The 25,663-nt window shown below is 41.3% G+C and overlaps 1 protein-coding gene across 1 annotated transcript in view; it reads right to left on the minus strand.

Annotated features, from left to right (window-relative positions):
* Window positions 1–25,663, minus strand: part of LOC120755212 (orofacial cleft 1 candidate gene 1 protein homolog) — a 130,214-nt gene that overhangs the window by 84,450 nt on the left and 20,101 nt on the right. The window contains exon 2 of the mRNA XM_058420371.1: window positions 33–216. The gene's annotated coding sequence lies outside the window, so the exon portion shown is untranslated. The remainder of the gene's footprint in view (window positions 1–32; window positions 217–25,663) is intronic.

Raw genomic sequence — 25,663 nt, forward strand, 5'->3', positions numbered from 1 at the left:
GTCAGAAACATGATGCAGTTACACAAGCTTACCTTAGAGAAAGCTCAGTGGTGACATTCACTGCCACTCCAGGAGCAGGACCGGGAGACATCAGGACACTGTAAAGTTTCTGCAGGTACTCTTTCCCACAGACTGCCTCCCTGCTGAGTAGCTAAGAGGACAAGACAGCTCTGGAACATCATATACTCTTAACAAAGGATGGAGTGATTTCACTCTCTGTGATAAAAAAAAAATAGAATAGATGGCTTTCAGTAGTGTAGACATATTAATACAAAAGATGCTCAAAGAGAAACTTGGATCCTTGTTACTTCACTATTTTCATTATTGCTTGCTTGGGCAGTTTTAATTCTGAATATAATACAAAGCTTGAAGAGCAATGCATCATATTCAAAATTCAGTTTTTCAGATCCAAAAGTGCTACAGGAGAAAAACCTTAGTATACTGCTGATATTGAGTACCAAACCTAACTTCAGTCCGGTCCTATCTTCCAATACAACGTTGGCCATACTCCCTACACTGAGCCCCAGAGGAAACCACAAGGTTTCCTTAGGTCACCTAAGGATGAAGCAAGTAAAGGAAATACTCAGTTATGTCTTCAGATATTTTGAACAATCTGCCTAAATAACTTGCTCCTGGCCAGTGGAAACTGAGGAAAGATGTTTTGCACTTTAATCCATGTAAAGAGCTTTGCAAATCTGACAACAGATGATGATGGCACCCTTTAGGGTGGAGTTTCACATTTTCTTGATATCTCAGATCTGCAATTTAGAAAGCCAAAGGAATTAATGTATTAAGAACTGGTTTTTTCATAATTTTACTGCAACATTTACTAAATTTTTTAGTAAAATCTGACGATTTTTAATGTGTATTGACTGCACAGAAACAAATTGGAAGCTCCCAGAGACAGTCTTTTTTATTGACAAAATAGATCTTTATAAAGTGTGACTACATTTTTTAAAAGAATGCCTCAACAAGGCATTACTCAGAAGCAGTTAAAAGCCACTGAACATAACTTTGGCAGACCAGTGATGGCTTTCTGAAATCCTTCTCAAAGAAAGTACAAGCCTAAGGTATTAAACACACATAAGTCTAAGCACATACTATAAGACACCTTTGTAGAAACAGTATGCTCTAAAGCATAATGTTATGTATGCACAGTTAAATACACACAGAGACTAAACCTTCATAGATCCTATACGAGCAAAAGCAAATCCAGCAGCCTTTTATCCGATGGCAATAACACATTGCTCCTTTCTAAAGAAAACTTTCATAACCCTCCAACTACCAGACTGAATGGACATCAGCTGAGTCACCGTGGCATTCAACCCTTGGTCACTTTCATTCTTCGGCCATATTTTACAAAGCAGTTTAAACTGTTGTTCTTTGGTTAAAAAAAAAAAAAAAAAAAAAAAAACCAACCAACAGAAGGAAATGCAATCAATGCAATCAACTTATAGTTTTACCAACACATCTCAAGGCTTTTCAGTAAAATTTGGCTTCTGTGCAAGCTCACAGTACAATGACTAGATGGAGTTCTTCTTTTGAAGTTTTGTTTAAGAAAATTCTCCCAGGCTAGGTCCCAGTAAGTTACAGTTTAGCCTGGAGCAAATTTTTACAACCAAGTTATAAACCCCTGGAATAGGAGTTCATAATGGAAACAGCTGCTCAACCCTCACTATAGCGGGTGCAAGTATAATAAAAACTGCAGGAGTTCACATTAACAATGGCGTCCCCTTACACTCTTTCCTGTTACCCATCTATTAAACAAGCAAAACTACTTAAGAGAAGGAAAGGCAACAGGCTTTCCTCTTTCCCCTACACCCTACAGCCCTGCTTCTTTCCCTCAATAACTAGCTAAGCAATTTATAGGTGACAAAGAATACGCTCCCAAACACCCAGGTCTCTTTCAGCAGGGCACACTTAGGGCAAGCTCTCCAACACCAACAATACATACCAGTGCCACAACACTGTAGTTCATTCCAGGCAAGTGCTTCATACTTTAGGATGCACAAATACTGCACGTGACACATATCTGACAGCCTGATACTTGTGATGGGCAATTCCCACTAAATCTCACCTCCAGCATAGCTCTTCATTCCTTTACCCCTCTCTGGGTGACACTTGCAGCATTCCCATACACAGTTTATAGAATCATAGTATAATTTGGGTTGGAAGAGACCATAAATATCACCTGGTTCCAACTTTGCTGCCATGGACAGGGACACCTTCCAACAGACCAGGCTGCTCAAAGCCTCAACCAGTCTGGCCTTGAACACTGCCAGGAATGGGGTATCCACAGCTCCTCTGAGCAGTCTGCTCCAGTGTCTTACCACCCTCATAGCAGAGAATTTCCTCCTAATATCTCGTCTAAACTGACCTGTCATTTTAGTTTCATGTCATTGACCCTTGCCCTCTCTTTCCATGTTGGGCACTGCTTCAGAGAATTTTGAAAGCCAAAGAAATGCATTGCACACTGTGGGTATGCAATGTGAGCCCTGCACTATCATCAGATTGCTTTCTTCCCCTAAGATGGCTCTTAATTTTCCAAACGCTGTTTTCTCTACTTTGTCTCCTATTTTCAGCAGATTATGAAAAGAATTATTCTTGAGTTCCTGTACCCCTTTGGGACACTGATCACCCAAGCTACAGGTTCTGAGTGTGAAATACAGTAGCATTTGAGGGACAATTCCTGATGCCACCTCCCAAGCTGGGATGACACCAGGCTAAAAGGCTACACAAGCACATATCAAAAACCCACCAGGACTTCACAATGACAGCAGCATTCCTTTGGACATGTTTTTTTTCCTTCCTATTAACTAACGGGGGGCAGGGGGGGGGGGGGGGGGTGCCTAATATTTACCAGTGAACAGTATATTAAGCATATTGTGGCTCTCAATGACACAATAGGACTGTCCCCCACCTATCCCAAACACTTCACTCCACAGCACCCGTGCAGCCAGGTATTGGAATCTGTGCAAAGGGCAAACCCAAATCTTTCTACAGAAGCTTGTTTTTCAATGCAGCTAGGCTCAGGAGAGAGCTATCAATAATATAGATTTGCAACAGAAATGTTGTTAGAAAGCAGGCAACTTGAAAGAAAGGAAAGGCACTGCCTCCACAAGAAAGGAGAAGGGAGAGATCAAAGCTTGGGATGCTAGACAGAACTTGGGAAAAGCACAATGTTTGCTCTTATTTCCCATACCTCTGTGGGTTTATGCGGGGACTGTCACAGAAAAGGATACAAATCTCATCACCATAACCACAGTCTATTTTCAAATAGGCACCTCAGACAGCCTAGTTAGAGGCACGAACCGAGTGGCTACAGGTTTGTTAAAATTATTCTTCCTGTCAAAAAGAAACCTTGTCTTCTGTGATTCACAAGCCAGTAGCCTTCCAGACTCACAGTCGCTATCTGCAGGAATTACCTATAGGATCTGCTTAAACAATATTTTTTTTTCTATAAATAAGTATGATTTTCAAATCTTGTTACTGGCAGTAGTGTCTTGTTTACATATGACAGCAGCATACTTAAAGAATTTTCTCCTCTGCATGCGATCAAGCAAGAAATAAAGTATAGTTCTTAAATATTGAATAATTAATTAAGGAAAAAACCTACCTTTGAAGTCAAGTGAATGTAGGGAAGAAATACTATGGAAAGGGGTTTTGATATCATGTAGTTTCACAAGAAGCCTGAAGAAAACACAAACATCATAAAGGCACATGTTAAAGAGGATGGGGCCAGACTCTCTCCAGCAGTGAACAGTGACAGAACAAGGGGCAGAGTGCACAAAGTGAAACATAAGAAGTTTCATCTCAAAATGAGGAAAAATTTCTTTGAGGGTAACAGAGCACTAGAACAGGCTTCCCAGAGAGGTTGTGGAGTCTCTTCCTCTGGAGACATCCAAAATCTACCTGGACATGTTCCTGCATAACCTGCTCTAGCTGACCCTGCTGCAGCAGGGGGGTTGAACTAGATGTTCTCCAGAGGTTCCCTCTAACCCCAGCCATTCTGTGATTCTGAACAAGGACCTGTAGCACATCCCTAAGCACAAGCAGAAGAAAAACATTCAGGACAAAATTCTCAGATTTATAAATCTGAATGATTCGCCTTCCTAAATGGTAGCAAGCTGCAGTGGTTATGATTACCTGAATTATGGTGAAGCCATTAGTCTCTGGCAGAGGACCTCTTGGCCTGAAGGGTTAACAATGCCAGCAAGGCTCCTTCCCATTGCATCACGTAGTAATTTTGTTTCTCACACCAGACTTTGCCAGTACCATCTCCATATTGTACAACCTGGTAATACACGAGATGCCAGCAGACAATGCTTCTGCTGTAGGGTAAGGACTAACACTGCTGGTTTTGGTAACTGCAGCTCACTGCAACACACCCACTTGTTTCCTTCTAATGACCCCACGTGCCCACATCTGGGCACCATCTTCAAAATTAATGTTAAACAGAGACCATATTTTCCAAAGGGAAAGAGGGCCTGCCCTCCCCAGCAGAAACGTAGAGGCAGAAGCTCCTCTGACTTCTCCCGGGACAGACAAGGTCAAGTCATGGTCCTGATGCTCTTTCCTGGTCTTGTGGTTCCCTCCTGGCTCAGGGGGAAACTAGAACAGGGAGGACTTGCCTACATAGCTGATAGCATGAATTTTCCCTAGCTTTTCATGAACATCAAAGTTATTAATCCTATTTCTTCATTTTGATCAGACTGGCCTCCCCCTCCACAGAAACAGTAGTGCATACTCGTAGGAAAATACAAGACTTCTCACAGCTCCTGTCAGTTTCAAGAGAACAGAAATGATGCCTGCTCCAAGCTAGCATAGAAAACCATAGCTTTTTATAGATGGTTGATGGGTCACTATGTAAATGACTGAAATCTAACAGAGCAAATTGCTGACTGTCATCATTATTGGTAAAGTATTCAACAGCAAAAGACCATCACCTTGAATTAATGCCATGAGTTAATATTTTTAAATGTAGTATATTTCATACATGGGTATGATCATTTTTCCTAGACAGACATCTAGGAGGGAGGTGCTTGGATCCTTCTACAGCTAAAAAGAAGCCCTATTCTAAAGCTTGATAGAAGTCCTACTTTTGAGCCTGTGTCTACCCAGGAAAGATCACAGAAACCACTTTTTTACAGGGAAAAGCCCATGGGGCCCAGGAAGAAAAGCTGAAATTCTCTCAAACCACATTTTTACAAGATGAACAAGCAAGCTGGTCACCTCAGCTCCCTGGCAAGTTTACCAATAGCAGTAGATGTTTGTGACTTTAAAAGAAATTTTTCTCAACAGCAAGCTTTTTTCCCTAGTAATTTAAGTAGCAGTAAACATAAAACACAAGAAGATATGCTCACCCTTCAAACTAGACACATCAAGCAAAAGAAACAAAGGTTCTCGTATTTCCAACTGACAAAAGAAACAGAAAAAGAATAATCCAAGATAGGTGCCAATAAAATCTGCCACATAGATGGCAAATTAGGCCCAAAAATCCTGCCAGAAAAGTGACTTTTGCAATTGCATAAAATGAGCATAAGGCTGTACCGCCAGCCCCGTCTCCAAGCCCCCCAAACTCTGATGACCCCATCAGCCATCTCACTGGTTAACAGCAGAAATTCTCCCATCAGAAGAAACGCTGTGCAATTTGCCTGATCAGGCCCCATGCAACCACACAACTTAGCTGTCAAAGACTGAGCACTTGCAGTAAACCACTGGCAATCAACTTGTAGAGTAAAGGAGGAATTAAGCTGCTGTAAAATCCAACAGTACCAATGCAGGAGAAAATCATAACCTCATTGCAGATGCTCTGTTAGCCAGCAAGGACTCTGCATTGCCCAGATTGTGTTATTCAATCTGGTTACTGCTTTGAATAATAACAAGATATTTTCTACTATAACGCACCAAATCTCAAGAGGACCTGATCTGGAGTGATGTTGAAGTCTTGGTGCCCAGCTACTCCCAGTGGAAAACTGGATAAACATTGTACCTTTGGATTTGGCCAGTGACCTGATGAGACATTCAGCACAAGACAAGCAATTAATTTTTTTCTAAAGCAGAAAAAAAGGGGAAAAAAAAAAAAAAAAAAAAAAAAAAAAAAAAAAAAAGGTGGGGGGGGATTTTTTTTTTTTTTTTCTGGCAGACCAATAGCTAACTGGGCACCAGTTGGACTGATTCTTTAAATGCTGCCATAGATGTTTTGATACAGAATTTGATGTAAAATGGCAGTCTAAAACCTACATAAACCCCTTCATGTTGCTGTTCAAAGCACAAGTGAACACGGGCATACACCTACACCTCCCATAGACAGCAGATTACTGCAAAAACTTTCTGTACACTAAACCAAGTGTAAAGACTCATTCCAGGATTTAGACATTTACCAAAGTTTTACTACTTAAACCGAAATGCTTGCAGCCTCAAATTTAAATAACAAAATTCCTCTGGAAGTTTCAATGAGAGAGCACAAGATTACAAACATTTAGTCCAACCTTTTATATAATACAGGAATTTCCTCTACAGTCTCAGGTGTAGAAATGATTTCCAGCATTTGTTTGCTTAAGGAAAATCTTGAGAAAACTTTTCGTTTGTTTGACAGTGTGGTAAACCACAACCACACTTTTCACAAATTATTTTGAAAACCTGCATTAGTGGCTTGCACATTACCAAATCCAGATAATTAGAAACAACATCTAGTAGTTTTGATAATCCCCCAGCCAGTTTAAAATAAAATGGCTCAATTGATGTGATTTGCTGTCTGATTTTTTGTTCTGAAACATAAAGTGTTCCATAGAAAGCTGAGAAGGCATAAAAACCTCTAGGAAGACTCCAGTCAGGAGGCAGCTTAAAGTTGGAAAACTTACAGTTAGCTCAAACCTCTAGCATCATAACACTGTCCTGTAGCACACAAAATACAAACATTACATACATGTTTAAAGATACCGTGTTTCCAAAGCAGTATTTGAAAAACCTCCCATCCACAAGCTATCGCTGATGGTGTTTTGGTGGCTTGTGTCATACTAACAAAAAATATTTAAGTTCTGCACATGTCTTATTTTCAAGTGTTTGTTTACAGTCCGGTTATGTGAAGATTTTCTCTTCACTATTTTATTCCATACCAGTTCCTTAAATTTCTGTTTGTCTCTTAGGCAATGTTTTACTCCAACGAGAAGCACAGGCAGCTATCTGATGTCAGTGGACTCCTCCTACAGGTCAGATAAGCCCATGTGACCCTTAGCAACAGTTTTACTGGTATGTAAGTGTTCTAAATACATGGAAATTACATGTTATGGGGACTCAGCTTGAAGAACTGCTAAACTCATAATGCTATTTCTTCTTAGCAACTCACTCTAGAGAAAAACTCTCTGAATTTCTCCTTACCAATCACATCGTTTTCATAATGAATTCATGTCCTAAAGACATTGCATTAAAGGAGCAGCTTGATCTGAATTCACAGATTTTGCACAATACTAATCCACTCGTAAGACTCAGCCTTATGCTCAAAATATTCATTTTACGTGAAACCTCGAGGGAAGATGTTATTCCCAGCTCCAACCACCACTTCTCCCACTTCTACCCTCTCTTCTGGACACCTCTTGAGATGTCCCATGCTTCAAGGTGACCTGCTCAGTTGCAGCTTACTGAACATCCTGAGTCATCCCAGGTACATTTCCAATGTGTGCAATTAACTCTTTAGCCTTTCTCAGGCACAATTGGATAGAGGGAAGAGCTAAAACAGCTCACAAGCAATACCTCATGATACAAGTATCCCAAAGTCCTACAAGAGAAATACAAACTCACACTACCATATGATAAAGTGCATCCATCACAGACTGAACCCAAAGTGTGAAATCACACATTTGCGCACCTAAATCTCTTTAGTTAGTAAACATCACGGTCTGAAAATGCATGTGACGTATGGCTGCAACACGCTTGAAAAAGGCTGCCAAAACCGGGGCTGTTTGAGAGAGCAGGTCCCCATCCTTTACATTCTGCTGCCTCACTAGCACCAGTGTTGCTCACATCCCAGGCCACAGGAACTTACGCTGGCTCAGTAAAAACAATGCCCAGAACAACCTGCTCACTATGAGATTTACAAGCCAGTGAGCACAAAAAAATCCATAGAAAGAAATCTCAGGCATTCCCCCACACCTCCACGTGAAATGCTATGCTCTTTCGAATCTTTTGCTGGGCGGTTGCGCATCCTCAGATTTTCCTGCTACGTTCACTTCCATCCACCTCCCCGGTTCGTCTGCCGCTGCAGGGCATCTGCAAAGCGGTACATGCTGCACTGCCATCAGTGCACTGATGACACCCAGCTCTCTATCTCCTCCCCTCTTGACCCAGACACAGCTGCTGGCAACCTCAAACAATGTCTGGCACAAACTGGTTTCTGGAGGAAAGCCAGCTGGCTGCTGCTCAACCTGGACAAGGCAGAAATAATGCTAATCAGCAGGGGGAAGCGCTTTGAGGACCTGGTAAAATTCAAAAGTGCTCCATCAGCATTTATCTGGCCACCATCCTAAGTAGCGTACAATGCCACCACCAGGTTGGGATTTAACTTCCTTAAAACCTCCCCAAAAGATTCACTCACTCTTTGCTAAATGTCTCCTTCATTTTGAAAGATCTCAACACTTTTCCTTTGAGTTTGACTCTGAAAACTGCACTGGGAGCCTACATAGATGGCCAGGGGCGCCACTTCTGGTCCTCTTCTGGATAACAAACCAAAACAATTGGAAGCCGGTTCCCTGGTGTCTTGCCCATCCATCATTTTATAGCACAACTCATCTGGAAAAATGACAGTCACTTCTAAAAGTGACATTTGCTGATGCTTTAGAGAAAACTTTTAAAGCATTTTACACCCCATCTCTGAAAAGCAGCAGCTTGCTTATCTTAAAAATCAAGCAATGTGACCAGATCTATTTTCCTCAGGCAAGTCCAAGGATTTTAGGTAAGTGATGAGCAACATGCATTGGGACAGATGACCTTTTATTTAAGACAGCTCATGCTTCTCAGTTCTATCCTTATAAGGGACAAATTAGTCTGCATTAAAATTCCCAGCACTCTGCAAGGGGTATTAACTCATAATTTACTCATTCAGTAGCAAGACATTAATATTTTTAAATCCTAGAAGCAAGAACAGACGTAACACTTAAGTCTGTTACCACAAAATGAAGACCAGAATTGACAGTATTGTATTTTATCTTTGAACTGCACATCTGAAGAAGGCTTTTGGGATATCTTGCTAAGCCCTGTTGATCATTCAACTACTGCTTGAAACTTATTTTTCTTTCACAGAGTGGGCCAGTTTGGAAGGGACCACAGTGGTCTAACCTCCCTGCTCAAGCAAGGTCATCCCAGAGCACTTGGCACAGAATTACATCCAGATGGTTCTTGAATTTCTCCAGTGAGGGAGACTCCACCACCTCTCCTGGCAATCTGCTCCAGTGCACAGTAAAGAACTTCCTCCTCGTATTCAAGTGGAATTTCCTGTGCATCACTTTCTGCTCTTGTGCTATTTCTCCGCACCACTGAGAAGAGCTTGGGTCTATCCTCTTGGCATCCTCCCTTCGTATATTGGTAGACATTGATAAAGCGTAATCTCAGTTGCCTCTTTCTGAGGCTGAACAGGACTAGCTTCCTCAGCCTTTCCTCATAAGAGAGATGTTCCAGCCCCCTCATCACATTTGTTGCCCTCCACTGGACCCTCTTTCCTGAGTGGGTCCTCTCTTTAAAGGTCTGCCTGCAAGCTCTTTTGCCATCTATTGCTGGACTTGGGTTTACACCAGAGGTACCTGACTCAACCTCTTCATTCAACACAACTGCACATTAAACCAAGTGTTGCTTGATCCATTTCCAGACCACAGTAAAGGCAGTAAAATCATAACAGGAGGTTCCTTGCTAATGAGTAGTATTATTAGATGGTAAAGCTGCTTAGCTTTGCAAACATGAGGGAAGGGAAGGTAGTTTTATAAGCATGGATTGTTTCCTTTCTATAGGTATCTCCTGTCAAACAATCAGCTTTGACTTGTCTTTGTTGTCATCTTCAAATAGACAGTGCAGTAGGCCAGTGTTAAAGGTAGAATTTCTATTTACTGTCTGTATTTGTTTAAAGTATCTATTTGAAATAATGCATATTGTTTCCACCCAGTTATGTTAAAAAATATATAAAATCAAAAAACCCAAACAAACAAAAACAAACAAACCCCCCCCCCAAAAACCCTCCAAGCTCCACAAGTTCTAAGTCTCACAGGAATCTGGGGGCTGCTTTTTTGCCAACTTAGTTCTGGCCGTATCCTTTTAACACTAAGCAGAGGCAATGACGTTGGTAAAAGAAGGCAAGTTATGCAAGGCTGAGCAGATATCTTCAGCACAGTGTGTATGGGACAGCAGCTCTCCAGGGTAACAGACAATAGCTTCATTTAAAAAGGAAAAAAGGACAAAAAATACAAAGGAGAAAAGCTGTGGAAACAAATTAATTTGGAATATGTAAAAAAGGATTATGAAAGAAAGCACAAACTTTCCTTCTCCGCCAAAAGAAGCGATTTGCTATGTGTACATCTTTGCCTTGTTACAGTTTATTATGGAGTTGGGTAGCTAAAAGAGAAAGAATTCAAATAAGGAGAGGCTGCAAAAAGGCTGGCTCTTACTGTGAGCACAGGGGTGAGGAGAACATGGAATAATACATGAAAAAAATCAGCTCATTGCAACAAAGTGACTTGTTAAGCCTTCAAAGTCTGTCACCAGTGCTCCTCCAAGCAGTGTAACTGATTGCATGGCACATAGCGGGGGTTCAGTGGTGTATATTTCTGACTTCCCTTTTCTAAAAAGAAACACTATACAGCCAAAATACAACAACCTTCCGCACGTACCTACGTGCTGTGAACACCAAAAAGCAAGTCAAGCTGCCGAGCGTGGTACTTGGCAGTATAACAAGGGGTCATGGGATGAAAGCAAGAAGGAGAACATTTTAGGCTGAACATCAGGGGGAAAAGACTTTTGTTGAACTGTGAAAATGCTACATGCCCACGTTAAAAATTAGCTAGACAAAGCACTAGGAATTACTTTGTATACTACAACTCTGCACTGGCAGAGAGATGGAGCAGAACTAATTGGCCTCTGCAAACTCTAACTTGTTATGATCCTTCATAAAAAACAGTCTACAACAGCTCTTAGATTAACAAAGGCTTTCACTTAGAAGAGAAAATGAAACCGGGAAAGCAGAACATCTCCTCGCAAGCCTATTTCCACTGAGAGCAGCACAGCGTGGGAGGTGCAGTCGTTCAACCACTTTATGCTCTGACTTAAGACAATCATTTACAGCAAAGAAACAGGAGTGATACCTTTTTAGCATTTTTATCATCGTGACTTTCTTAGCACACCACAGTTTGGGGGGAAAAAAAAAAAAAAAAAAGGTAATCTGCACATTTTCTTTGAGAAACAAAGAACTCACTTTGCCCATCTATTAGATCTTTCCTCATTTTCCTACCTACATATTAATTCAGACCAAATTTCACCAAATCCAAAAGAGTAGCTGATGTCTCAGGAAATATTGCATTCCTACACATTTTATAAAATGCAACACCTGTGCAGAAGGGAAAGTCTCAGGTTAATGTTTCCATTCAGTCACAATTCAGTCATAATTCTCTCTTTCTGACAACAACTGGCAAACCTGTAGCTGATGCTACTGTAGTGGCTGTTCAGCAGGTCAGCTGTAATGTAGCTCTAGGCTACAAACACCTCCTACCCAGTGGTACTGATCTGGGATGGCTTAAGAGGGACTTTGGAGAGGAAAAGACCTGCTCATATCCTCAAATCCCAGAATATATAGTGCAAACATATATATGCTCTCCATATTGACAACATTTTCTTTATGGACATTCCTGGTAATAATCAGGGGATGAATTGTTGATTTGCACTGATTGCAATTTGTCACAAATATGTCAAGAAGATGTCATTGGTATGCAATTGGAGGCACATACTACATTAGGAAAAAGGGCCTGAATATCTATAACAGAGGTCATAAATAAAAGGAACTAGAACATATGAGATGAAATTCCTTTCCCTGGTCTTGGCAGAGGCATATGATTTCCATTAGTAAAAGGACCACTGTAAAACTTACTGCAGAGGAACTGGTTTTCCCTTGGTATTCCTCACTATAGGTCTTCAGAATTTGTTTGCATTTTGGTTAATGTTTTCACACACACACAAATATATATACATGTATATATATAAAAAATATGAGTGGTTTCAACTGTGCAGAACTGGCTCCTTTAGCTCCGTATGTGAAGCTAGGAAGATGTGTTTCATCTTGTATCAGCTGAAATTCAATTTTTCACAATTATTCAAACCTCAGCCTGCCTAATTCTCATCAACACACACAAGCATCCCCAACAAAGTTTTAATTTGATAATTATTGGTGAGCTATTTGAGCTCACCTGTTCTCAGACGCAATTACCCTACAAAATAAAGCTTCTATCTGGTGCACTTTGCATGTGTATAAATAGCACGAGGTGAAAGAAATATGAATTATTCCTTAATAACTGCTGTTTGTAGGTGATAAAAAAAGCATACTGCTGGCACCATTCCCCTGAAATCTTAAACCAAACCCGAGGAAAGCACTAGAGAAAAAGTTGTGCCTACGTGCCCATGTTAAATTTAAGAATTGGTTTAAGTACCTTCCCTAGACCAAGGCCCTGAGCAAGTGAAATATGATTTTTCTATTTAAAATATTTAAAAGATACAGGCTGCCCAAGTGTTTTACATTTCTTTTTCCTTCTTGACTTCTAATTCATTTCTGACATAGTGTTTCCTTTCAGTTTCTTGTCTCTACCATAAATCTACCTGTAATAATTTGGTACAAGTCACACACTTTGCATGAAAATGGATCCTGCACCCTTCCCAGTCACAGGATGTGAGGTACAATGTCCATCATAAGTCATGTACAAAGTATAGTTTCTGTAACCAAAATGCCTCTTTCAGGCATTACATCCCATTGTGCATCCCAGTGTATCACAGACAGCTGGAATTAATTCAGCTATTTACTCCAGAGTAAATCACCGACTCCACAGAATGTAAGCAGACTAACATCAGGAGTAAATGAGATCAAAATTAGGCCATCCTATACGAACCTTGCTTTGTATAAACATTAACTGTGTTTATGGTCTTGGGGTCCCCATTATTAACAGAACTGAAACACCACAAACTGCAGTCACACACATGTATCTTACCAACTGGAAGAAAACATTTGAAATTTATTTTCAGAAAAAATACCATCCAGTTTCACTTCCTTCCTATTTTGTTTGTTTGGTTGGTTTGGTTTGGGGTTTTTTGGTTTTTGGGTTTGTTTTTTTTATTGGGGGGTGAGGCAGGTTTGTTTGAGGGGTTTTTTGGGTTTTTTTGTTTGTTTGTTTGGGGGGGGGGGTTGTGGGTGTTTTTTTTGTTTGTTTTGGTTTTGGTTTTTTTTCCTCCCAAAGTTTGCATGGAACTATCCAGTCTCTGCAAATGTGAGCCAAAAATTAGCTGGGGAAAGCAGGAAGGTGCTAACTAGGCGCTGGACCAGGTAATAACCCAGGAGCTGACACACAGTATCACAGCACTATCTTGGTTCTGTCCAATTGCACATTGTGTCTCTCATCAGATGCCTTGACACACCGGTATAAACACCTCCACCAAATTATTCAGGAATCATAACTCAAGAAGATGGGACAGACATCTTCAGGTGCATAAAACGTTTAGAGTGACACCCAGGATGATGTTGGCCCCTTACTTTCTGTAATGGAGATGAATAGAAGCAAAAAATGAAAAAGCAGTTTCTCCATCTGTTGATCATAAGACCCTTAGCGTGTATACGGCATGTTCACCAAGTGCTACTGGTGCAGGGCCCTTCATATTTTCTGAAGTAGGATAGCAAGCTTAGACAACTCAGAAAACACTGCTGAGCAGATATCAACCTGTCAAAAATCAGTTTTATTTATTTAAGATCACAACTCTTTTATTTTACATCACTAGGAATTTCTGGGGAACACTAAAGCCCAGACCTAGGACAATGCCTTCCTTTTCCTAACTCATTGTTTTTTTAATGATGCCTCTTTTGTTGTTTTGGGGAGGGTGGCGGTGTTCTGTTTGCAGCTCTGCTCATCAAATCTGCACAGCGGTAACAATATGAAGAAAAGCCAGAGAAGCAAACCCAAGCTAATTGATATAGCATGAGCATGTTTCACATAAACATTCATTATACACAGTGGTACTGCTGAAGCTACTTCACTGGCCACAGACCCTACGGTTTAGTGCCATTGACCTTAATAGCAGGCAGATGAAGATCAAAACTGACATGTCAAGCATAAAGCTAGAGTAATTTGCACTCTTATGACCAGATCCTGAGCTGGCACAGAGTGGCCATAGCTTCCCCAAGATCAACGGTATGAGGACAATTTTTTTCTAGCTCAGTCAACAACTTTTAATCTGGGCACTGCCAGTAAATCATAGAAATCACTCAGCATTTGTTAAACTGCCAAATTAAAACTTCCGAGTTGTAGGTTCTTTCATCTTGATACCCCTGCTTAAATACACATTTCATACTACTAGAGCTGCAAGAAATTAAATTATTTCAGATCATAGTTATTTGGAAACTCTTTTCCCCTCCCTGTTACTGACTCAGAGGGAGTCTACTGAAACTTCCCAGTGGAATCTGCATACAGAGTTCAAATAACGCATATATTCAATGCCTGTTTGACTCATAAAGAATAATACATCCTTTTCTGAGTGAAGACATGGTGAAAATAATTTCCTTTTCCTTGTGGATTTTCTGGAAAGAAAACTGGGATACATCGTAGCCCACGGAGTACCCTTATCTTCCCTACAGTAGAGAGGTTGCGCTGTGGAAAGCTGCTTGACACGTAAGGCAACTAAATCAGTGAAAGTACATCAACAAGATGGGTGTTTACTTTGTCTTCACATTGAGGTAGGAGCCATGTCAGCAAACACTGAATTAAGAACACATGACAGGTAAGACTTCTCCATTCACCTAAACATCCCCCTCCATCACTCCAAGCTGCTCCATACTTCCCTGTCTTTCCATACCAGTTCCAGTTTGTCTTTCAGCATCTCTTTGTGATTTCTGTCCCACAGCAGCTCCCCAGCACACCGCCCTGCTCATCATCTCCTCTTTTACATTGCTACAGATGATCTCACCCATTCAAAGGGACTCAGCCATCACACAGGCATCAAGTCACCTGCCCATAGGTCACTTGTCACTCAGCTTCCTTTTATCAGCACTTGCTAAATACACTAATGATGTGCATATGTAACAGATGCAAACAAATATTTGCAACAAGGCATTTGCAGGGCAGTGAAACCTTTCATTTATTATAATGGACTCATGTTAAAAGGCTAAAATTCCTTTGAAAAAAATGTACAGACACTACAAAATCCACAAGAGATGGAAAACTAGCGAGGGCACAGAAGTGGCTGAGATGTAGAGAGACTGAACCTGAGAACAGAAAATTTGCAAGATTAGGTTCAACTTGGAAAAAATACCATACAGCTATGTTTTTTCTTAATAAAAAAGAAAAAAACCTCCAGACCACACAAACCTAGAAAGCAGCAATGGATAGGAGAGACTGAGGGTCAGTAACACATAGTAAATTAGACATGAGTCCGACAATGCAGTCTGACAGCAAAAAAGGTCACCACAATTTTAGGCTGCATATGCAGAGACAGCAAGTAACAGGGAAGTAATGGTTTTTATCTATATTGATCGGGTGCAGTCTACTATGGAAAAAACATGCTCAGTTCTGTGTTTCGTGTAAACAAAAACTAATGGCAATTTGGAGGGACTTCATACAAAACAGCCACAGAATAGCTTGGAGGGCTAGCAGAACTAACCAAGGAAGATGAAAAGCTAGGGGGGGGGGGGGGGGGAACAAAAAAAAAACCAAAAAAAAAAAAAAAAAACCCACACACATTCTCTTACAAAGAAATTAGAACAATTCAAGCAGTTGACAAAAAATGATTGCTGAGGATAGGCTAGGCAAACCTGCTCACTTTTGCACCAAAAGTGGTCAAGACTTACTTTGAGAATTACCAAGTCTAACTTGGAATGCTGTTAACATTGATGGGGGAATTATTTCCAGAATTGCTTTCCTGTGTAACTGTCCAGCTGCACCCTGGGAATTGTTTCTGGTTCACACAATAGCTAAGAGAAGCACAACAATGTGAAAGACTGGAAAGAAGATGCACCAAAGAAGATGCAAAACTTACTCAGCATTGCAAAAGTGAACATTAGTGAAACTTGTGGAAGAAAAATTAAGGAGTAGGCCTGGGTTAAAAGCTTGGGCAATATTTCTCAAGGCTGAGATCAATCAGTCAGGATGACCTTATATCACCCTAAGGCCAAAATTCAGTCTGACATAAGGGGTTTTAAAGGCTTGAAGCTGCGTCAGAAGGCACATTATTGAGCTGAGGTGGACAGCCAAGGCCAGAGTATTTTGAATGAGTGCCTCAAAATGACTGGTGCAAGTTTCTCCTCCTAACATCCTTAGAGGTAGTATAGTCCTAATAGTAAAATCCATAGAAAAGAGAAGGTTTCTGGCAGTATTAAAATACTTAACATTAAAATACTTTCTGCTTCCCAGATTTCTGGGAACATCTTGATCACTTCACGCTGTCTGCTGATCAGAATGCAGTAAAAGTCTTTAGAGTGCCCAGGCCAAGCTAACAAGCTCCTGCAAGAATCAAAGCCTATGAGCCTGGGCTTTGCTTTGCACTGTCCTCACGGCTTCTGGCTGGGCTCAGGGTATGGGCTGAGCCTGCTCCTGTCTGCAAATCCACTGCCTCATGAAACAGTGAAGTCAGTAAGCAACCATGCAAAATGCATCTGTGTGAAGAGAGAAGGCAAGACAGAAAAAAAAAAAAATCAATGCTTGAAGAAACCACTGGCATCTCCATATGCCATTCAAAAGCAAACCCATCTTGATGTAGCGCAAGATAGTCAATGGAAGTAAAAGGACTGCTCTTTCTCAACATCCTATGCTATTTACAATTCATTTAGGCAATCAGTATATTTCAACACTCCTTTTAATTCCAAGCTGGAAATGCTTAGTATTGAATTGGCACAAGTTTAAAAGAGGGGGAAAAAAAGGAAGAAAGCAAAAGGCAGTACAATAACAAAAGAAATCCCAATCCATCTTTTCACTGAGGTGCATTGCCTTGCTAATTTTCCTGTAGAAAAACAAAGCAGTCCTGGACAGCTGGTTAAAAGAAGATGTTAATTTAGAATAACCTGTTTGTTAATTGCCTTCAACCTTGGCCAGTCAGTTTCTGCACTCTAAACCCTAGAGGTAGCTTGAAATGAATGCATCTAGGGAGTGAGGAGTAATTAATGCAAGCAGGCAGCCATGGCTGGAAGACAGAGGTTACAGTGAAGGGAAGAAAGGTCTAAATCAGTGCACACGCTCCTAGGAATTGGCCCCTATGCTCTCTCCCTCTGCTCCCGCTCCTTTTCCCTTCTACTGCAGAGCTGCAGCTACAGCTGGAGCCCTCTGCCTAAGCAGGGATGTCCCACTGCCCCACAGGCACTCTGCCACCACCAGCAAAAAAACTTTTCAGGCAGCAGCTGCAGCAATGGCACAAGCAGCAAAGTGAGCAAAGATCCTGCACACAGCCTTGCTGACTGCCCTCCCTCCCTAATCTGTCCCTCTCCTTGCTGGGATCCATGGGAGACTTCTCACTGCAACCTACAGCAGCAGCCCCCCCTCCAGGAATCTTCCCTGGCCAAAAAGATGCAGAAGGCTTCCACCAGCTTTTGGGTACTGGGGAAAATATCCCCCTGCATCCCAGAACCCCAAAACACAACCCATGTAGAAATACAGCTTCCACCAAGTCTTCACAAGTATAAAGGATGATTTTCTGTTTTCACAGCTTGCTTATCACCTCTCACAGGGGTAAGCTTGCCCCACAACCACCTTCAGGGAAAGAGGCTGCAGAGGGAGTGGAAAAGAAAAAAAACCCTGGAAATTAGTCACTCGTTTTACAGGCTGCCTCTGCCTGGTTTGCCACGCGCTCAAAATAGAAAAACAACTGACCTGTGAGTTATTTTAACATGAGTGTAACATTTAGAGGCACAAGACAGGGCACGCAGATTTTATCCAACTGATGTCTGCCCGACCCCTGCAAGTCCTCAGGTGACCCAGGTACACATGGCCGCTGTGGCCAGCAGTTCCCTTCTGGTGTCCCCACTGCCTCCCTGGGTGCCAAGAAAAAACATGACGCCAGTTCACACTGTCCGAAGGAAAAGAAGTCTCATTTAGAAGAGAAAGCAAGGCTAACCGGAGCCAGGCTCACTTCCTTAAAATAAACATGTCATCATCCTCAATAGATTTCCATTTGGCAGTAGCCTAGTGCATTTTCCTGCAACAGTGAAGCAGATGCACAGTGTTTAGAGGGAGCTGGGAACCACAGCTCTGAAACTGAACTTCCAGCAAGTTGCATATGCTGGGATCCACTGTGGTTCCAGCTTCCAAGGGACAGTAAAGAAAGCTGTGTTCAGGTGGGAGTTTGGCAACACAGCCCCTCCCTTCTTTAACCCCATCCCTTGAATGCCAAACAATTCCAGCCACTGTGCTCTGACTTTTAATGCTTATTAAAATCACAGAATCATTAAGGTTGGAGGAAAAGACCTCCAAGATCATCAAGTCCAACCTTTGACTGATCACCATCATGCCAACTAAACCACAGCACTAAGTGCCACATCCAGTCATTTCTTTAATACTTCCAGGAATGGCAATCCTACCTTCTCCATGACCAGCTCGTTCCAATGTTTAATCATGCTTTCAGGGCAAAAGCTCTTCCTGTTCTCCAGCTTGAACTTCCCCTGCTGCAACCTGAGTCTGTGTCCTCTCAGCCTCCCAGGCTGCCTAGGAGGAGACCCTGATCCCCACCTGGCTACAATTTCCTTGCAGACATTTATAGAGAGCAATAAAGTCCCCTCAGCCTCCTTTTCTCCAGGTTAAACACCCTGCTCCATCAGCTGCTCCTCATATGATTTAATTTCTAGGACAATCACCAGCCTTGAGTTTGTGATTTGCATTGCAACAACCTATGCCAAAATTGTTTGGGAAAGAAAAAAAAAAAAAAAAAAAAAAAAGCCTTAATAAAATCAGGTTTCATACTCATGCCATTACCTTAGTATAAAGTCATCCCAATAGGCAGAGATGGGATGCTTAATGTGCTCAAAAAAATCTATGTGCCTCTGCCATTTACAAAAGAGGGTTTAAGCCATGACTTAATTTGGGGCTTAAGGTGTCTGATGCAGCACACTGAGTTTTACAGCACACACATACCTTTTTCTCTGGAACATTCCCACAAGTTTAGCAGCTACACAGGGTCTTACCTGTACCTGGCACCTCCAAGCCAGGCACTACCTTGACAGCAGATTTCTGATGCTGCCTAACCCCTTCCTATTTAAACACTTCACCAAAGACTTACATTATCAGAGGTATGGTTTAAAGCACAGCAGTAATTTCCAGCCATGGTTTAGACATAATGATGTGAAGGCTGTAAGGCCAAGCCTTCTAAGAGCAGGAAAGGTATGAAGATAGTTTGTTGGCAGCTCTGTGCCAGTAGGGCACTACTCAGAAACACGTCCTCTCCAAGTGGCTTTTCTGCTACAGCAACACAGCACACAGCACCAGCAGAGAGAAACTGCAAGGCATGTATAGGCACACATATGTATACTTCAGCCAGCATCACACCCAGGTCCTCAGCAGGAGTACAAAAGTTTTATCACTTTTTTTTTTTTTCTTAAACACAGCATAGCTCTAGGTTATTGTTTCTCCAGAGACAAGTACATTCCTGTTCTCCCCCCACTGCTAAATCCAGTAGTGCCTTAAGAGGCTTTGTCTTAGTAATTTTCACCACTGTTATTGATAGATGTATTGATACTGGAGGTGGCCAGGTCAGGTTGTAATGACTCTCTGAACTCATGAGTTATTTATGAGCACCTGCTAATCTGCATCATGTGGAATTGCTGAGTTACAACACACACCATCTTGTTACCCCCATGTTCTCTCATGGAGAACACAGGCTGCTCCCATTCAAAAGGGATCCAACACCTCAGTGAAATCCCAACTGTACCACAACAGCAGAGGCTTAGCCCTTCACATTTACCCCTTCACTGCTAACACCCAGGAGTACCCTTTGCAAGGTGTTCTCCAGACATATTATGGTGACAACACCACAGTATGGAGGGAAAAAAAAAAAAAAAAAAGAAAAAAAAAGGCCAGTGCAAGAAAAGCGGATTTTTCCAATGTTGGATATATATTTTTTTTTAGCAAAAAATATTTCTGAAAAAAACCTATACATAACCCTGAAAGGAGCTTCCTGTCTCTTCAAATCCACATTGTCAGGGAGGAGCCACACCTTGTTCTTTTTGTTAGCTTCCAGGCTGAAGGGAGCAAATGTGGACTTCCATTTTAGAGGGGAGGTAAGCACCAGCCACTACCCCTGATTTCCATGACAACTGCAAACTCTCAACACATCTTCAGATTTGGTTCCTGGTGCTTCTGTCTCTTGAGCTAATGCCAAGCTAACTCTAGCAGCAAAATTATCATGCAAAGGCATGTGGTCCATTAAAAATATGAGTCAGAGTTGCAGGGTGATGTCACATCAGCTGCCCCTGATGATAACTATCAAAAGTTAGCACAAGCTTCCAAATCACAAATGCCTTGGCTCTGATCCTATTTTAGTGAATCTGCTTTTACGATTAAACCATCACTGTAATTGGCACTGGAAGAGCATTGGCAGTCTGCTGTGGTCGCCTTCCCTGCAAAGCATATTTGTGATGCTCATCTCTGAATGATGCATAGTGTCTGCCTGTCTTCAAATAATAATAATTTTTAAAAAGTATGAAATTAAATTTTAAAAAAAAAATTAAAAAGAAGGTTTGAACAGCAGCTGGCAGGTAGAGTGGTCAGCAGTGATTCACTCCCTGGCAGCCATGATGAGAGCACCACAGGCCAAATTCAGCCCTGGTGGAGGTAAGTATTCCTCCATTTCCTTTCATGGCATTGCACCTATGTTACACCATGTATGAAGTTTGGCTTTCTATGTTTAATAAAGAATGGTAACTTCCTTTCACTAGCTACCAGCTTTTTACAAGTGCTACACTCTAATTTGGGTAACAGCTTGTTAGGGCAGCTGGAATTGCATTGTACTCCATAGGTAGAAAGTGGGGAGAAGTATGGCAAGGGGAAGAGACAGAGGGAGCAATGTGTCTTTTGTACTTAAATAGCTGGGTTGTCAAAGGAAAAAAGCCCACATGCAGCAGCAAAAACCAACCAATGCATAGGAGACGGGGAGAAGGATTTACACATTTTACATTTTCTAATTTTCCTCTGGATAAGCACCTCATAGTTTATCTAGCATTTTAGGCTGTATAAAAGGGGAGGAATATGGGGTTTTGAACACACTACCATTGAAAGTGCCTGCATTACAAAACCTGTCTTTCTGTTCCCCCAAGCACAAACGGTAGATAAAATTTAAAAAAATTAGGCTGGCGTTGAGTATTGTGACACACAGGATACTAAACGTTTGGGTGGTTGGTGAATTTCTCAAATAGATTAGAAGTTAGCATGAGGCAAATTAAAATAACCTTCCCCTCCCCCCCACTACTAAATAAAGCGCAGAAGGGAGAAAGGAATGGGGGAGCAATCTAAGGAGATTTCTCCTCCCTTTTTGGTGTCCCCCTCCCCTTTCCCGATATTGATATTCCTCTGCTTTTTGATCTCTGCGCTTCTTTGTTTTGGCTTCACAGGTATCAAGGGAAAATGGCTAGCAGTGAGTTCTGTAGCTTTTCCTGCTCTACAGCCCCTCTGGCTTAGCCAGCTGGATCACACTGAATTAGTCAAGTACTTCATTATCTCCCTTCTCTGCACATTTAGCTCCAGGTAATAAAATGCCCAAACAAGAGAGCCAATGCCTTCTGCTGCACTGTCTGTGAAGTTTTGTTGTTGTGGCCAATTCTGCATATCAGCATTGTGCTATGGGAGGGCATCACTTTTCATCCCTTGCCTGCAGTGCTTCCCAATCTCCATTTAGTCACAGCAGTTAGCTAACCATGTAGCTGTTGATAACATAGCACAGTTTTGGAGCCCCTCAGCCTTCAGGAGGTCTGGGATTTCTCCTCCCAGTGTGGGCCTACAGGAGGAGAGGCAGCTAGCTGGGAGAGCCAGACCAATTACATGGTGAGGACGGATGCAGAGCTGCAGATGTGAGAATTGCTCTTATTAGCAGCCAGTGGGGTAGGAGTTTTGCACTAGGGCGTTTTCTGCAGTGCTGAACTGTTAGCCAGATTATCTAGGTCAGGTAGAGAAAGCCATGGACCGAAATCCAGGCAGTTGCTTTGCGCACCCTTCTGTTGTGAGGCGCTGTGCTACGCAGAGGAAGAGAGGTTTTTATTATTGGTGGTGGTGGTTTTATTTTTTTTTTTCTTCTGACTCATTGTGATGTAATGGCAGCTTCTCTTTTTCACTTGTATTCTTCAGAACAAATGCTGAAAATCCATTTTAATATATATATATATATATTTTAAATACATTTTTCTCTTGTTCCTCAGGATTTTTCTCCCCCCTAAGATGACCTTTAGTTAAAGCCATAAACTAGCTTGAGGCAATCTCTGGCAGCTCTGTCATGTGATGGGCAAAATGGGCCATATTTAAATCACATGGAAAAGAACAGAAAAAAGAATCTAGTTCACTTCTTCAGTGTTTAACCTTATTCACAATAGCCAGCGCTAAAAATCTCCTAAATGTTCTCTATTTGGGGGAAGGTATGAAAAAAATATATGCTGGAAAAAGGTCTACCTTGCATAGAAACCTAAGTTTCAAGTAATCAGTTTTCTCTGTGTGAATAAAAACAAAGGAACTTAAAAATAATAGAAGATATGCAATTTTTTTTTTGGTTGGTTTTTTTTTTTTTTGTCAGTCACCTTTTCCCCCATTCTTGTTCCATCAAATTCTCTGAATTTCTTGTCTGGGACATTCAGCCCGCAGGTAAATGGGTAGGGAAGAAACATGTGAACCAAATTCCAAGCTAAGACACACAGCATTGGAGAAATTCAAATTCAGAGCACTATAAAAGCAGGGGTAAAAAGCTATCTATGCATATTATAAATTTGATTCACAGCCTGCTGAAGTAAACAGCTGACTATTGATTTCAGTTATCTGTAGATCAGTCCTTAGCGACAAAGAGAAGGACCTCGTAACAAAGGTCCAGACTGCAGCATTTAGATAAAAATATTAACAGCAAAATACTGCTAAATTAATCCAACTTCTTTTGATTATTGATGTCCTACTGTTTTCTGCCTGAAACAACATACACGATGCATCAGTCATTTATAAATTATTCATTCACAGTTATTTTGGCAGCAGCTTCTTTCCATTTATCAACTGATAAACGTACGGGAGATAAGAAGGGTAATTTTATAGCCCCTTGACATTTACCTTTGACATGATTTCCATATTTAATAAGGTAAAATACAAATGACATTTTGGGGATTCCAAGTCCATATTATAAAGCTTCACTTTAACTTCTATATCCACGTCACTTGAGATGAGCGAACCAAGCACATACAAACCTCATGTGCACACAAGTCCCTCTGAGCTGGCTTCTCAAGTGTGATTTCAGCAGCCCTAAAATATGCTTGTTGTGCCATCAAATTGCAAAGCCTCTTCACGGCTGCAGTGGGAAAGATTATGGTTGACTTCAGAGGCTTGGATAATGTCCAAAGAGCCACAGCTCTGGGGACTGCTGAAACCATGAGACATAGCCAGGTCAAGAACTTACTGTTGCCTGGCCTTGTTTCTAAAGATCTCATCCATATTCCCACACACAAAGCTCTCGGCTGTTTCAGATCTTTGCCCAATATGACTAAAATAGTCATTCCATACGCTCAGTGAAATTATATCTTATGAACCCTGAGGTTAAAGATGGGGAAAATCAGGTTCCAGATATTCAAAAGCTACATCTGTCTCACTGTCCGTATTCATCTGCACCTTTGTGAGGTCTGCAACCCACTGGGCTGTGGTACCACAGCACATGACGTGCGGTTGCCACACACCGCCAGAAGTGTGAGCCACTCCAAGCAAACAAAAAGCAAGTGGAATTACTTCCATCCTAGAAAAGAATGACAGAGCCTTTGAACAGCATCTGTCCTATTTTTCAGTCTAGCCTTTGAGACAATTAAAGACAGACTTTTTTTTTTTTAAGAGGAAAATAAATTTTAAAAAAAACCCCACACTATTTAAAACAGCAGAGAAGGAATAAATTATAACTGTACCATTAACCCCAAGATCTACAGAGACTACCAAAATCCTCCACACACGATAAAGTACCAAGAGACCACTGTGAAATTTGTATGCCACTTCTACAAGTCCTATAAGTATTGCACATTATGCATCTAGAAGTAATTACAGCACAGCCAATTAACTGTTGACTTGCTCTTGCCCTTTAATTCTAGACAGTATTCTTTGTGGAGTTGTTCTTTCAGGAGTAATATTAATACAAGAGACATTAGCCGCCAGTTCATACCTGCATGTACAATAAAACCCACTACTGTTCATGTGCAAGACACTGAGCTCTGCACAACACCTAAAGGACACAAGATGGGGAAACTTCAACTGACAGATTAAATTGGCCAGGATATATTTCAGAAACAAAAAGAAATTTTGGTGGATGGGATCACAGCATAGTTGGATCACCAAGAGCATCCACGAGTGCCATCAAGGGACAGTTATTAAAAGGCCACATACACCCCAGCCCAATTCCCCCCTACAAGATGTTTTTTCTCCACACTGTCCTTGAAAAGCCAAGCTAAACAGTCTCATGTTACATGATGGATGTTGGAATATGAAAGGTCAATTAGAATCTGAGTTATGGTATATATATATATATTTTTTTTTTTTATAAGTGCCAACAGAATAATGTATTCTGCACTTAGGAAAACAGTTCAACATCATCCCACTCTCAGAGACACATACAACTTTTACATTCATGGCTAGGATGGAGAAACAGGAGCAAAGGTGGTAAGATGTCCTTTCTGTCATCAAGCCACTATACATATAATTCAGGTGTTATTACTGCTATTCATTCCAAAGGAAAACTAACAAAGCAGAGGTCTAGAGGTTTGGGTAAAGTGTTAAGGGCTATTCAAAGTCAAATTCTTAATGTAAAACTTTACAGTTGGGGAGATTTCTTACCACAGTTTTTGTGCTGGTGAAAGCCACTGGACTGTCAACTCTGGAGGCAAAGGCAAGTACAGAGAGCTGTGCACCTTTTTTGCAGCAGGGCTGTGAGAAATTCAAGTCTAGATTACTGGGCAGAATGGGAAGCAATAACCTAGGGCTGGAAGATACCACCTGGGTCATCTGAGATGTAAAGGTTGGAAAAATCCCCTATAAAACCAAAATTTCCCATGTATACCACACACTATGCAACACCTCTCCCTCCCTGTACCCCATAATAAACTTCAGAGATCAGCTACAAAAGACCAGGTGACTCAGAACAAAATCATCTTTTCCTAAAGTGCTTTCCAGCACTCTGTCCAGAGAGAGGTGATTTTCAGTCCTAGTACACTATGGCTGGTGCTTCCATATTTGTTGGTTTCTTA

Source organism: Hirundo rustica, chromosome 1 (genome assembly GCF_015227805.2).
Source record: "Hirundo rustica isolate bHirRus1 chromosome 1, bHirRus1.pri.v3, whole genome shotgun sequence".
Lineage (NCBI taxonomy): Eukaryota > Metazoa > Chordata > Aves > Passeriformes > Hirundinidae > Hirundo > Hirundo rustica.